The sequence below is a fragment of the Manacus candei genome, unplaced genomic scaffold (assembly GCF_025592945.1).
Source record: "Manacus candei isolate 608988 ecotype Guabito, Panama unplaced genomic scaffold, ASM2559294v1 h1tg000023l, whole genome shotgun sequence".
Taxonomy (NCBI): domain Eukaryota; kingdom Metazoa; phylum Chordata; class Aves; order Passeriformes; family Pipridae; genus Manacus; species Manacus candei.
The window spans coordinates 26,196,884-26,212,707 of NW_026138071.1; the positions used below are offsets into that span (position 1 = coordinate 26,196,884).

General features: G+C 42.8%; 1 protein-coding gene across 1 annotated transcript in view; it reads right to left on the bottom strand.

The window, feature by feature from the left end:
- The window catches only part of MAP2 (microtubule associated protein 2), a 252,875-nt gene that overhangs the window by 234,186 nt on the left and 2,865 nt on the right, over positions 1-15,824 (bottom strand). The gene's annotated exons all lie outside the window — the stretch shown is intronic.

A 15,824-nucleotide genomic window follows, 5' to 3' on the forward strand; every position in this document is an offset into this window, starting at 1 on the left:
TTTGGCTTTTAAATAGCTACATGAAATATTTAACATGACATTTCCTTACATACGAAGTGCATCTGAGCAGCGTCAGTATTTTAATTACTTCTTACACATCATAAATAATATATTAGAAATAAAAATCAGGAAGACAATTTATAGGGATGTTGCAAGACAGAAAAGCGGATATTCTCTGTGATTCAGCTCTCTGGGAAAAACTCCCTTGGAGTTGCAAGTGTCCCCCCATTAGCCAAAAGCTGCAGGATGAGAGCAAGAGGAGGCAGTTGCAGGTAACACATGGAAGTCAGTTAATTTCCAGTTTCCTGGGTCCCAAAACACCACCTGCAGAGTCTGGTTTCTAATAGCAAAGCTGCTTTAGTAAATGTAGTAAATATTTAAACGGCACTGGCAAGCACAGTAACAGCAAAGGTAAATTTCCATTTGACCCAAGCACTGCTCTGGTCCTGGCTGGGGGTGGTCAGCTGGCAAGGCAGCCTTTGGAGGAGAAGACATCCTCAAAGCATGGGGGAAAAGGGTAGAATCACATGAATACAGTGAAATGCATTGAGTGAAAAGGGCATCCAAAGCACATCTGTGAGCACACTGGGGCAGTGGAGCTTGCAGAGACCCACAAAAATGCAAAATTTATAGAGTAACAAAAAGCACAACATTTTCTTTGAACAAGGATCATCCTCTTCACTCCTAATTGAGAATGTCCAAGGTCAGACTGGATGGGGCTTTGAGCAACCTAGTCTGGTGGAAGGTGACCCTGCCCATGCCAGGGGTTGGAATGAGATGATACTTAAGGTCCCTTCCAACCTACACCTACACTCATAAACCAGATATTAAAAGAGCAGATGTGGTCATGTGAAGGTACCTTGTTTTTTTCATGTTAGTGCTAGTAACATCAGTGATTGCCTTCAAACTGCTGGACCAATTTGACATTTGGGACTCCTCCAGAAAGCGCGTTGTGGGGAGAATGCCCCCCAAAGAGAAAAGGGAAACAAGGGAGCACGAGGGCTGAGAGAACATCAAGAACTAAGCCACGAGATTTTGTAAAATGTGATTCTTCATACTGTGAGCATGAGATGTTTGTTTCATCCTCCACACGTGTGGATTAAATCAATACAAACATCTTTTGTCCACGGGTGATTTAGAGAAACTAATACACTTGAAGGGTGGGAAGCTCAGCTTTTAGGGCTAAGAAACCCAGAGGAGACAAAGTAGCAGTGTCAGAAGGTGTTCACAAGCAATCACCTCTCTTGCTCCAACTTTTGAAGCAAACCCTCTGACCATCCCCAACTCCTGCACTTTGATTCCCATGGCAGAGCAGCCTCAAAGCACAAAAACTGGGCTGCTCTGGGATCAAACTAAACTGGTGGTAAACGTGCATCTCCATCTCCTCACAGCATTCAACGGTGAAGTAAAGGAGCTCCTAGAGAGTTTTGCTTGCAGAACTGAACTGGGAACCATCTTTATGACATTCATTGCATTATTAAATATGCTAGATCTGAGCCACATTTAATAACACACTTGTTCCAAGCAGAGGCAGGTAATCTCCCGCTATCGGCTCAACCCTCAAAATATTTGTACTCCAGCTGTGACGTTTATATGGGCTAAACAGTAATTAGAAAGTTTAATAAGCACCCAGTAAAGCTTCCTGAGCTGTTCTGCATTTCCTCACTCAGGTCAAATAAAATCTGTTGTCCTGTCTTCTAAAAGGAGTGTGACATTTCCAAAAACTCAGTAAGCTGTCAGGAAGACTACAGTGGGCAGAAATGCTAACTGCTTTGGGGAGGAAAAAACACTTTCCAAAGCTTACTCTTTTTTTAGTACTGAAGAGGCTTTGAGAAGCATTAAGGAGTTTCGAGAAGTCCTTTTACAAAAGACACCTTTAAAGGCATGGCAAAAAAGAAATCCTGTAGGAGATGGAGCTTGCAGCCGTGCATCCCTCGTGGGATGATCCTCACCTTGGGGTGATGCAGAGCTCTGAGCTGTATCTTCCTCACATTCTGTTCCTGACATCCTTCACAGCGCAGGAATTAAAGCAAGGGAGTCACATCAAGAAGAGATGTACATCCACCCCTTGGAGTCCTGTTGAACTTTACCAAAAAACAGCCAAATGAACTCCACCAAACCCCAAGAAATAAATATTTCAACATTTCAATGAAAACAGAGCAAGTACCTGCTATTTCAAGTTAAGGAAACAATCTTGCACTAGAACAAACAAGAAAATTAGCATTTGTACACACAGACTTATGTATCTGTTGGCTGTAGATAAGCTGCAGTGGGGCTGGAAGTTTCCCTAAACCATCTTTCTGGGCAACAGGGAAGCATAAGCTTGCAGAGGAAAGCAGGGACATTTCCTGAGTTGTGAGAATGACATCAGGAAAAGGGATCCATAGCACACCACCAAGGCAGGGGGGAGGAGGGGGCATTCTTGGAAAGGGACAAAATAGCTGTAAAGCTGTAGTGCTCTGAATTTTATAGTAGGCAGGAACTGAAGGTCTGTTTTCCCACGTTTAGGAGATCCATAAACAAGGAAGACTGGAGCATTAGCACAGTGCAGACAGAGTACTTGAGAGAGAATTGGGTTTAGGTAGTTACAGGAAATACATTGAAAGCTACAACAAACTTATTACTCACGTATTGTAACATAATCATACCTATATCTCTTCATTTAGATCCATCACTTTAAATTGTAGATGTAGCTACAGGTAAACAAGTAAATAAAATTTCACCCTAACATCAGATTTTTAGAAGCAAATATTTCAAGCAAAATTCTGAACACTTCTGCTCAGTATACTTCTTTTTTTGTGTTTATATCTGTTTTATGCTTTGAGGGTGAAGCTGTTCCAGCATCTCAATGCAGAATTCATCTGGAAAATGCTGGAGTGAAGTCACGTACTGTTTTTTCTCATCCTCTTTAGCTCCTGTTATTTGCCTGCATCATTTCATCTTAAGTTATAAGTATTAATGAGCCCATTGTATCTTCTATCTCCACTTCAATAGCCAAAATTCCAAACAATGGTTCCATTAAAAAAAAAAAAAAAAAAGGCACTGGATAAATAAGGAAAGCTGTAGATCTTCAGCAAGTGCTCAGTGTCAAGCTCTTCCTGCTGGGTGTCATTCCTCAGTACTGAGGGAAAAGTCCAATAAAGCTCAATTGGCTGCTGCTGCCCTTGAGCCATCACACTGTTGTCTCGGGCTGTATTTTAGGATAAAGCAGGAAGAGGAACACACGTGTTGCTTTTACAACTCCCCTGTGCTTTGAAGGAAATCACTGACATCGAATTATAGTGATGGACCCCGTCACCCCACTGCTTTAGATAAACCCAGGTTTGTGTTTGCTGTAGGTTTTGGGTGAGGGGAGACTCAAGGTTTTAATGCAGTGTCAGAAGCTCAAGAAAAGCTCTCTTGTATGTGACTCTTAGCCTAGGAGAAAGTATTTCTTTCAGCTTCACTTGTAATACAAAGATATTGACAAATATATTGTACATTCATTCACTGTTTGTTTCAGATCCAGTTAAACTGCAGCATTTAGATGAGATATAGACTTTGGCAGGCCTCAGAAGATAATAATAACATATACAACAGATGTGAGGAAAACATTTTCATCACGAGGATGGTCAAGCACTGGATCAGAGTGCAGAATGTCCATCCTTGGAGATGTATAAAACTGCAGCAGACAAGCTCCTGAGGAGTCTGATCTAACCAGATTTAGATGACTTCCAGAAGTCCCTTCAAACCCAAATTATTCTAAATTTTTATTCACTTCAGACATTGGTAGAACTTCCCAAAAACCGTAACAGAAAGTTGTAGTCTGTCCAGCCAGTGATCCACAGGCTGCAGACCACCAGCACCTGCAGCTTCAGAGCAGCTGTTGCAGCCACACTGCCAGAGCTGTTCCACTTCTGATGGAAGTGTTACACAACAAACAAGGGCCCTCTTCTTCCAGAAAGTAACTCACAGAATCCCTGTTGTCCTGGTTAGCCAGAAGTTTGTCTCCAGTCAGGTTTCTGTACTGCAGTTCTGCATCTGGTAAGACTGCAGCAGCTCATGGAGCTATTAAGGTCCTGGGAATGAGGAAAGGCCAAAATCATGGAATCACAGTATGCTTTGGGTTGGAAGGGACCTTAAAGATCATCTCTTCCCAACCCCCCTGCCATGGGCAGAGACACTAGACCAGGTTGCTCAGAGCCCCATCCAACCTGGCCTTGGACACCTCCAAATACAGGCTGTAAACTGCGTGTACCTGGGTTTTGAAGCATTCTAAGACACCACCTACACAATCCAAGCCTTTCCTGTATTTTCTTTTAAAAACAATGGAGATGGAGGCATCCTATATATTTAGGTGTAGAGGAATGAAGAAAAGAGGGATGGATGGTTACAAGAAACAGATAGTTACTTAGACATTGCTTAATTCCTCTTATATTTCCTCCAACAAGTTTTTGCAATCATAAGGGTTTCGCTACAAAATTAAATGACCCATACATAGAATACATAGAATTTCAGTAAGCATGACAAAAAGAACCAAAGGAGGAAAAAAATTGTCCAGGTGCTATTAGCAAGCAACCAGTTTGCTTTACCCTCCCTCTACACCACTGCCTAGAGCAAAGCAGATGTAGAGCCTTTGCTGCAGAGTGATAGATATCCAACACATCTGTAAATCTTGGTTTCTTGCAGGCTTCACTTCCTTAGAGGATGAACTAAGTGCTAGCACTTATTCCTTTACATACCCCAATTCCTGCAAGTAAACAAGCCAAAATCACCCTAGATCTTCTCATGCCCCTAGCAGGATAGTTCTTGCATCTCTATTTGGACATCATCACATAAACACTCTTACTAAACTAAGTAACAGGATAATTAAGCATAAAAGAGGTCAGAACTGCCATTTGAGATACCTCCCCAAGCCTACCTGGTAGAGCAGTTTGTAAAAGAAAATGTGCTTTGTGTCTACAAATTTATGAAGTCATCCTATTTTGATTCTCAAGAGTGGGGTTTCTGTACTGTGTACAAGCTGCCAGTGGGAACATATCTGCATTATTTTTGAAAGAATGAAGGGAATGAAGAAGGAGAAGCTTTTTGGGTTTGGAACTTCCCAATTCATGGAACTGCTTAAAAATCCTTGGCTTCCAGTCAACTCCTGCTCTTGTGGTCAAACCAAGAAAGTGAAATTCAAAGTGTTAACCCATTTCTTACACAAATGTAATGACAACAATAATAGAAATTTAAAAATGAACCTCAAGTTAAAAAAAAATGCCTAACTACATTTTTGTAGTGTTGGTCTTAAACACTGGTCAGCACTTCTGGACTCATAATTCCAATAAGAAAGAATATTTTGTGGTTTGCTCTGTCCCCAGCAGTAATCTGTTAGAAAGGTTACAATGCTAGAGCTTGGTAGGAAACATTTCTGTTAGCCAATAAATTTCTTCAAGACTACAAAATTCCCCCTCAATGCCGGGACAAACCCCTGTTGCAAACTTTTATTCCCATGACAAACAACAAGGCAGGGAAAATCCTCTCTGGAGCACTGCTCCTATAGCAGTGAAGAGCATTCAGCTTGGGTCTTTCTTCTCCCTTCCCTACCTCTTTCAAGCCCTGCACGTCGTGAGCCAGAGCTCTGCAGGCCTGATGAAATATTCCCGTCTGGATGACTCAAGCAGGATGATCTGGCCGTACTCCCACCGCGTTAGTCAAATAATACGGCTCTGACATCTTCTCTGGAGAATGAATCACACATGGAGGAACAGGCAGCCATTCAGATGTGGAAAAGGAAACACAAAGCTAGGCATTCTCCTTGAAAATCAGAAGAAAAGAGAAATTTGCCTCCTAACTAAGCCTTTAATTTGTAGCGTAACCCACAGTCTTTCCCTTGTATCTAAAGGGCAGAACTTTTAATGAGGTCACTTGGGAATGCATAGTTAGCATATTTTTAATCTCTATGCCTAAAAGATTTGTTTTCTTAACAAGTACTCTCTCATCAACCTGATGTGCTACAGCCACAAAGACCAACTTATTTTCAAAGCACTTTGAGTCAGGGAGAGCCTCCGCACAAGTTACGTCCAGGCCCTAGTCATCTTTCAAAATATAATTAAAAGAAGTGAGATAAACAGCGTCTCATAAGCCTTTGAAAAATGTGATATACTTCTGTTTTATATGTTTATTTCTCCTCTGAAGAGAATACAACACAGAAGGAATAGCTTAAATGCATTCTTCCAATATATTACTTAATTTGTTTAAAAAGTTGCATTTCTTTTATGTATCCTGTTGAAAAATTTCGAGTAGGCAGAATCCGTGAATGTTTCTGGTAGTTGTGAAGGGAGAAACCTGTGTCCTTTCTGTACATCTGAGAGTCAGAATAGTCTCAGTATGGCCAACTTCATTTAAAACCAACCAACCAAAAACCCACAAAAAAACCCCCCACAGAACACAAATGGGGGACGGCATTAAAAAAACTTGTGCTGGGAACAACGTATTGGAAAACTCAACCCCAATATTCCAAGAATATCAAGAATGTCAAAAAGTGACAATTGTAATCAAGAAGACAAAGGAAGAATGTATCTTAACAGAAAGGGGTTTTACTTGGCTCATGTGAAACTTCCCTTGTAGCTCATGATCCGTAGCACAGACATTTGGCATCCTGAGAAAAGCAAACAAAGTGGCTCTGGATAAAACTGGAAACCTTGTATTGTCCCCTCTCTTTCACTAAAAAATGAATGTTATTGATGCTTTGCATTAAGCAGATAAAACAAAATTCTCGGCTCTAGGCACCAAGGCTCACCCGAGAAATATCTAAGGCATTCTTAACTTCTTCACCTTATCCTTTCCTACTCTGCTCTGAATTTTAAAGAGCCTACAGACTAAAGATTTTTTTTTTTTTTGGCCTTTAGGGGCATAAATGTGAACTTAAAGGTTTTCAATTTTACCAAAGATAGTCATTATCATCAGTTTTTGCTTGGCTCCTTACCCACTTTACCTTATCCGACAATATATTTTATCACAGCCCTGTCACATCCTACCTCTAGGATGTACCACTTCAAAATTTAACAGACAGCAATTATAAACTAATCTGTGGTTCTAATAAGAGCTCCTGGTGTTTATTTAGTTCCTTTAGACCCTCAGCTGAAGCTCACCTGAGTAATGTGAGCCTTAAAGGGCCTCGACTGCATCCTCTGGAATGTGGTGGTGGTACCAATTGCAGTGGTACAATGACAACCATTTAAGAGAATTTAATGCCCATTAGTTCCCAAAATAAATCCTCACAGTAATTTACCAATTTCCATGCTACCTATCCCTACTGATTCACTTCCACTCAAGTTTTCCCCAGAGGGAGAAAAGAATTTTTTACTCTTTAATAGAAGCTATGGCCCAAGACCAAATTTTTTCATAATGATTTCAAATTGCCTTGAATTTTTTGAAATTCAAGTCTATAATCATCTGAGCTACTGCTAAACACACCAGGTAGAGATAGTCTTCCTTGGACCACTTGGCATTAATTTTCTGTCCCAGTTTCACTGCACAGCCAATCTCAACTTTGCCCCCCTATGGTGCACCTTACAAAACATCCAGTTTTCATCAGTTCATGCTGAATTAACATCCTTCTTTCCACTCTGCAGCTTAAGAGTCATCGTTCCTCTCACAATAAGACCTCCACAACCAACGAGCTACTAACAGCAAACTCCTACGTGAAAACCTCCCGCACAACTCTTCAGCATCCACACATTCCTATCAGAAAACCTGACGTTATTCCCAAGATTCCCACTCAAAAACCATCTGGAAACAAAGATCCACTGTCCCAACAGCAGCTAAAACACCCCGATGATCAGTGCAGAGCTAAAACCAGGAGTGCATTATGATTTTGTTGGCATATGGTAATGCAGAGCTGGGGTTGAAAGTTGCTAAGGGTACACTTCAACATTTCACATGACATTTGCTGAAAAATCGGTATTTGCACCCAGAGTAGGGCAGATAGAGAGGCTTTTTTTAAAGAACCAGAAGGAAATTGCTCTTCAGTGCTCTGAAGTTGAGGGTAATTGGGGAGATCTGTATATACCCTAGGAAGTATCTTCTGCTACAAGCAGAACTTTTGCTTGCATTACCAACCTGCAGACCCCTACCCCAAGCAGAGTTTGTCCCTGAAAAGGCACGAGTACCGTTTCTCAAGTGCAAATACAACATATTTGATTCAGAACTTCATAGCCACTGTCACAAAAGTAAGCAGAACCCTCAAATGAGAGCAAAGCCTTCAATTCACCCTGTTATGGTGGCCTGGCTCTGGTGCTCACACACAGACCCTTTAACACTGAACACAGCTCTCACCACAGAAGGTGAGAATTGCAGAAGTAGATTGGGGGGGGGAAAATAGAACACCCCTCCCCCCAAAAAACAAACAAAAAAGCCCACCCCACACCACGAGACATTACACAGCTGTAGCCAAACCTGCTGCTTTTTATGAGACTAGAACTGGCATTTATTTCTGTGTAACTTTCAAGAGTTACATTAGCAAGCTTGCTAAAACATTTACGATTCCTCTAGCAGAGGATTCTCATTCCTACAGCTCTTTACCCCTGGCTAAAGCAGATGACCCAAACACATCATCAAAAGGCAAACAAACAGAAACTAACCGGTATATTCCATCCCAAGGTAAGACAATACCTTTCATGTTGTTGCAGCAGGTAAAGCCCAGCCATGCCATACCATTACATTTTACCAAACTCCTCTAATTACTCCTTATCTTTCCTGACTACTGGGAGGGCCAGTAATGGGGCACAGCTGGTGGCATTTGATGTTACACTGCTCCCAGCAGCTGCAGCCCTGCCTTCACTTCGGGCACAGCTTTAATTAGCCATGATACTTTTGGGGTAATTACAGCTTGGAGTTGGTTTATTCTTTTTAAGAAATATTGACAGGCATATTCTTAGTGTGAAAAGGTTGTGAATATTACAGTTAACACGTTAAAAAAGAGTAGACAGGTAACCTAAAGAAAGCCCGTGTTTCAGGAAGATTGAGAATTTTAATATCTATTTTTGTGAGGAGTTTTACAGCCCAGGAGTTGATGTAAGGAGTTTGCAGGTTACTGATGAGGCAGCTCAACTCTTGCTGCTCATCATCCTACAATGCTACACAGGGAAATATCCTCAGTGAGGTCACCAGGGCTCATCCTTTTGTCCGAGAACAGTGCAGGCAGTGTGATATTGTGGGCCACAGAAATGGACTTCCAGAATGTAAATCCAGAGTTAAGAGTTTTCCACACCCCTCTGTGTTACAGGCTTGCAAGGTGGGGAAAGGCACAGCACCGGCCGCCTAAACTCACACACAAAACATGGCTTTTTATAATATGTTGTAATTATTGGGACAGCCTGAAAATATTGAAAAATAGGCTCTGTTATCATTGCAGAGGCATGGAAAACACTTCCCACACTGAATAATCATCACCATTACCAACAATTTGCTATTTAACTGAGAATTTAAAGTATGGTCAAGATATTACAACCGAACCCCTTCCTTTGGGGCAGAGCTGACTGTGACTGCCTTCTCTAAGGACATACCCTTCTGTGACCACATATATCAGTGTACAGGAGAACCTCCCACCTTGCTATTGCTCCAGCTTTTGTGGAGAGAGCAGGAAACATCACTGCCTGCACTGAAGGTACCAAGCCCCGTGTGGGGCACAGACAAGTGAAACTCTTTAGAATGAATTACCTGTGTTTTATGGGCAGGTGTAAGGAGTTACAGGTTAACAGCACAGTGTTTGCACAAGCTAGCACACACCTCATAAAATCCAAATTATAATCAAAAAGTAACGTAAATATTTTAGCAAACCAGTGTATATGTACTTTTAATACATTCAAGCTGAAAAAGCAAACTTTTTCCTTTATAACATACACTGTTAGTAAATAGCACTGAACACTGAGGAATAACCCTAAACTGACACCTGGGAAGCCACTGTCTGAAACACCTTTCAGTCTGTCTGGGAAAACACGGGGTAATAATGGCAACCAGAAAGTAACCTTCACCCAGGAAAAGTATCCAATTTGCTGGCATCTCAGTAGAACTCTCTCGTTTCCCAGTTATGGCTCAGAGGAAGGGGTTTGGTTGTAATACCTTGACCATACTTTATATTCTGCTCTGCCCTGCCCAAATTTAGCCTCCAGCCTTTCACCCCTTTCCAGACTCCCATGGCTTTTCACCCTCCCACCCCTATTCAAACTCTCACCCCATTTCAGCCTCTGCTATTTTCTGGCCTCTACTTGCCCTCCAGCCTCCCACACCTCTTCAGCCTCCCACCATTTTTAGGGCTTCACATTTTATGGCCATATTTTGCTTTCCAGCCTCCCATCCCTTTTGAAACTTCCTCCTCTTTTTTACCTTTCCCTTCCCCTTCCCTCCAGACTTCCACCCTTTTTCACCCTCTCATTCCAATTTAGCCTTCTACTGAAATAGAAAATGAAATAAAATTTAGCTATTTAGCTATGCAAGTGTGACTTTGCAAAATGTAAAACTGCTTAAAAGCTTCTGCCCAAACTGTGGGCAAATAAGATAAAATAGTTTAAAGAATAAGGAAGGCTTTTTAGCACGTAGAAAGGGGTGGGGAACCTGAAACTGTTTAAAATCATAAAACTTTATGTAACTACTCTATAATGGTAAGAATAGGAGGTAAAACTAAGTGTCTATTTAGATAAGGCAGACTGCAAAAAAAGAGTGTGTATAGATAATTTTAAACTTATTACTTTCAAACTGTATAAAAAGCTGTGGTATTTCTTTGGTCACTGGAGTGCACTGGGGAAAAACACCTGCCCCTTTGCATTCCCGGGCCATAATAAAGTGCTTTTCAGATTGTTCAAAGGTTTCTTTGAATCACTACCACTTTTCAGCCTCCGCCTTTTTTTCTGGCCTCTACCCTCTTTTCAGCCTCCCATCCCTTTTGGACCTTTACTTTTTTCTGGCCTCTACTTGATCTCCAGCCTCCCCTGCCTTTTCAGCTTCCCATCTCTTTTCACCCACCCCTGCAACCCCCCCTTCCTTTTCACCTTCCACATTTTTTGTCTCTATTTTTGGTGTAAGTTTTTTGTCTCCCCCATAATTGTGGCCTTCTGACCTTTTCAGCCTCTGCATTTCTTTCTCCCTCCCACCCTTTCTTGACCCTCTACTGTTTTGCAGCCTCTGTTTTTTTCTCTACTCATTTTTATTTCTCATTGACCTTTTTTTTTTTTTGGTCTTGCACTCCTTTTCAGCCTCTATTGTTTTTCTCTCCTTCTTACTCTCCAGTTTTTCTTTCCTTCTTTGATACTGCACTTCCTTTTCAGCCTCCTTCTCATTTTTAGCCTCCATTTCTTTATCAGCCTTCCTTGTTTATTCCATTTCCACTCTTTTTTTGCCCTCTACCTTCTTTACTGAGCCTCTTGCTCTTTTTCAGCTCTTTTTTGGCTCTCTATCCCTTTTGGGCCTCACCTTTATATTAAGACTCCATTGTATTTAATGGTCTCCACTTATTCCTCAGATTCCTGCTGCTTTTCAGCCTCCCATCCTTCAGTGACCTTCACTCTCCGTCAGACTCCAGTTCACAAAAAGATTTCATTGGCATCCCAAGGCAATTTAGCCTCCTGTTATAGGTTAGAAATTCAGGAGAATTTTTCTTCCCCTGCTCCACTCCAAGGAAAAACGGAGGCGGGGGGGAAGGGAGGTCATTAGCTTTACAAAGCTTCTGTTTTTTCCACACTTCCTCAGTTAAAGCCCCTTAATTTTGAATTTACAATTGCTGAGGGAGAGGAGTTCAGTCTACCTTATAACTCATCCTCTTTAGCAAACTTCCCAGTCTCCTCAGACTGAGACACCTCCCTACCCAGTTTCAGCCTCCACTGTTTTCTGGCCTCTATCTGCCCTCCAGCCTTCCACATCTCTTCGGCCTCCCATCCTCTTTTTCTGGCCTCTACTTCCCTTCCAGATGCCCACCCCTTTTCAGCCTCTCAAAAGAAGAAATGTGCTAAAACCGTGGACTGAGATGCAGCTGGCAAGCACTAACATATCTTTTCTTTTTTATTTTCCTGCTTTTCCTCAAGTAGTGTGTTAAGAACGTCCTGTGCTGTGTTTTGTGCTCAAGAACCTGTCCACGTTGGGCAACGGGTTACCCATACTTAGATGTCAGCCAAAGAGCTCCTCAAACTGTAAGATTTAAGGCTGCCCAATACTTCTCTTAATAACACTGAGCTCTCCATTGCCAATCCATAAGTCCTGAGATGAAATATTTAGGAACTGAATAGTTGCACTGCTTGAAGTATTAAATATCAGCCCTTTGGGGACTGCAGTTGTTTTGTTCTGCTCTGGTTTCAGACACGAGTTCTTTGCAGGGACAAAGCTAGGGAAGAATACTTTGTCCATCCACATAGGCAAGGAGAAGCCAGACCTTTCAGCATCTCCAGCACTTTCATTTCTTGGCACTCTGGGATGGTGGGAGAAATTTGATGTTAAATCAAGAGGGCTACCACAGGGTCAGCAATGTACCAAGAGCTCTTGTGCATTTCAGTTTAAATTCTACAAAGACTGGGCAAATTTCCCCTGTAACTGATAATCCACAGACCCTCTTGAAAGGGGACGTGAGGCAATGGGAGGAAGCAGATGCCCCTGGTGCCCATTGGCCAGTGGCAGGAGGCTTGGCTCCAGCTGCAGGAACAATGAGCGGAAGAAAGGGAGATAAGCAGCCAGGAAACAGGGCACAGAGGAGCAGAAAGGGAGAGCTGCAAGGGGAAAAGCAAGACCAGCATCCAGTGTCAAACAGCAGGGAAGCCCGGAGCAGAAAGGAGGCCTTCAGGAAATTTCAGATGGTATGTCAGAGTGAGGGCACTGGGGTAAAGGCTCCATGAGGCCAGGGCAGAAGGAAAACACCACCAGCAGCAGGGAGCAGAGGGACTGTGAGCCTCTCTGTGAAGTCCCTGGGGCAATGGAGACTGGAGCATTTGTCATTTTGACAAACCTCCTAGAGGGAAACACTAGAACGACTGGGATTATGGATGTAAGACCTGGTGAACAATGTCCACTTTTGGATATTCAGTCTGAGACCAAAAAAAAAAAAAAAGGTGGTGTAGATTTCCCTATCTCAGCAATGCAAAGAGAGGGTCAGAAGGAGCCACACAACCTGGGACGGAAACAGGTCCATATGGAGGAAAAAGATATTCAATTTTCCCAATGGACCATATAGGATAAAGTGATCAAAATCTCTTCAGGTGTCCTATTTCAAACCCTAGATAACCACACACAAATCTTTATTATGGGAAGGTCAGATTTGCTGTGTTAAACACTCAACATTTAGGGAGCCATGCTATTAGAGCTGTCGGTGACACGTGCATTCAGCACCACTGTTCACCTGTGACAGTCAGATGCTGTTGTCCAGTAACAGTTACACAGTAACACATGACTTCATCTGTGCTTTTCACAATTCCCCACCTGGCACAGGTGCACAGGGCAGAGCCACAAGTAGTTTCTTTTCACTGCTTTCATCTTGACACCCTTTTTCTCTCCCTCCTCTGTCTCCCTTCATCATCCCTCATTAAAGCCCCCGAGCCCTGCAGTGTGTGAGGGGCCCAGAGCACCCTGCCTGCCAGCAGGGGATTATTTCTGAGCCAATAATCTCTCCTGCATGACAAAGCTTAGCTGGGCTTCATGTAGGCATTTAGAGCTGCTCTGTGAAGGCAGTGGTGACCTGGTTTGCCACGCCCAACCTGGGATGGCAGCAGCGGGCTCAGTGGGTGCTGAGACAGGGTCTTTCCCCTGCGTTTCCCTGCATAACCAAGCCTTGTTTGTAGTGAATTCCCGAGAGAGCAATTAATCCTGAGGATTTCCTACATCTACCCTATTTTGTAACCAAAGAAAAGCTGCCCACCAAAACAGCTGCTGCTTCTAAGGTGGCTTCAGGTAATTCTGTATCTATACATGTTTCTCCTGAAAAATTGAGGGTGTACTGCATGTGTATGAAGCCTCATGTGAGGCAGCTCCAGGTTTAAGAACATGGGTTGATGCTCTCCAGAGGTCAGGAAGTGTGGGAAGAGCTAGGCACTAATTAACCCAGAGCTCAGGGGTGTGGGCTGCAATCTCCAGGGTGACAGGTCAGAGGGACAGGCAAATACATCTTGCCCCAGAACCCTACCGGGAACAAAACTTCTTTTTTTTCCCCCTCTTCCCCCAAAATACACAGAACAAAAACAGTTTGACAAAGAGGGTCAAGCCCAAGAACTTTTGCTGCTCATCTCGGTGTTAGTGGTGCTGTCAGTGACACTGCAGATGATGGAATCGCAGACAACTTTTTGGGCACACTGTGTTTTGGTGTCACCCTCCCTAATGCCATGGTGTGGGACCAGTCAGGAATGCATCTTATGCATAGGGCTCTGCTGTTTCTCCTCAGGAAATGGCTCATCTGCATCAAGAGAGCAATCAGCACCTGAGCCTGCTCCAGTGCTCCAATACCACTGATCAAAGTGAATAATTATCAAATATCCTGTACCATGTTATGGAGGGAATGACAATCCCTTTCCATGGATGACAGAAGGACTTATTAAGCTCTCTCCTGAAGGACAAGGAGTTGCTGGACTGTCTGACAGATGAAGCAAAGGACAATTTTTTTTTTCATTTTAAGTCCAGTGTGCCAGGGAGTGGGGAGGCAAGTCAGGGGTCCCAATTCCAAATGTTCTGTAGACTATCGGGACTACACTATGAGCAGACACAACCAGCTGGTATAGGATTGGGGTTATTTCATGTGAGGGAACACGAGCAATAGCAGCCAGTAAATCTCTCCTGCACAGCTGGATTTAAGCCTTGCCAACTGCATTACTTCCCTAGCACATAATGTTCATTTGTTCATTCATTCTTACTATCCCACTGACTTTAATGCCTAATTTATAGTACACAAACCCTTCAAGGTATGGATTTTGGCATCTCATGGAATAGCAGCAGAGTGCAGCAGAAGCAGACAAGGGCACTGCCACTCCCCCAAAGCTGGGGATCCTCACAGCACTTCCCAGCAGCACTGGATTTGCCCATACTAGACATAGTTCATCCCATCTTTGATATTAAGCTTGACTGATACTTCTCTCAGATTTGATACATTAGAAAAAAGGCAAACCCTGATTCCAGTTGAGTCCTATTATATAGTCTGTTTGATACCTTACTCTGTCTTTAAAATGCTGACACCCCACCCACCACCGCCACACCTCCTGAGGATCTTGATTTTGCATTTTTCTCCAAACAAAGGCTTTCTGAAAGCAGGAGCCCCTCCAGTTGCCTGCTGCTACTGGCACTGACCCCCGCCCCGAAACCCTGATCAACCAAACTGTGCTCTTCTCATTGGCATCAATGTGAAAGTTGTTCTCACCCTATAGATCCTGATAATTATTGGTTTCAACAGAAGGAAGCATACACACAAATGATAATTCCGAGGCTGAAATCAAGCTCTGTTATTTTCATGCCATTGCTAACATGTCCTGAGATTTATTAAAGCCATGAGTCAACCCCTGTCAGAAACCAGAGACACTGCTTGCAAATAAGCAACTTGGGTGTTTATTCCTCCTATCTCCTCATCTGCCAAGCTGCACCAGGGAAGGGTGCCTTCTGATAAGCAACATGTCAGGCTAATTATCCACAGAGATTTTAAGCTGCATATTTTCTCTCTGGACTAATCTAACCCAGCTGTGGGAAAGGCAAGGTTTTAATCAATCCTTCTATCCATCCCATGACACTAGGATACGTGTGCATACATAGGTATGTGCATCACCCAGTAAATAACCACGGTGTACACCATTAACAAGCTGCCTGTCACACGCTGTTCTGTTTGCCTTTCTTTTACAGGCTTT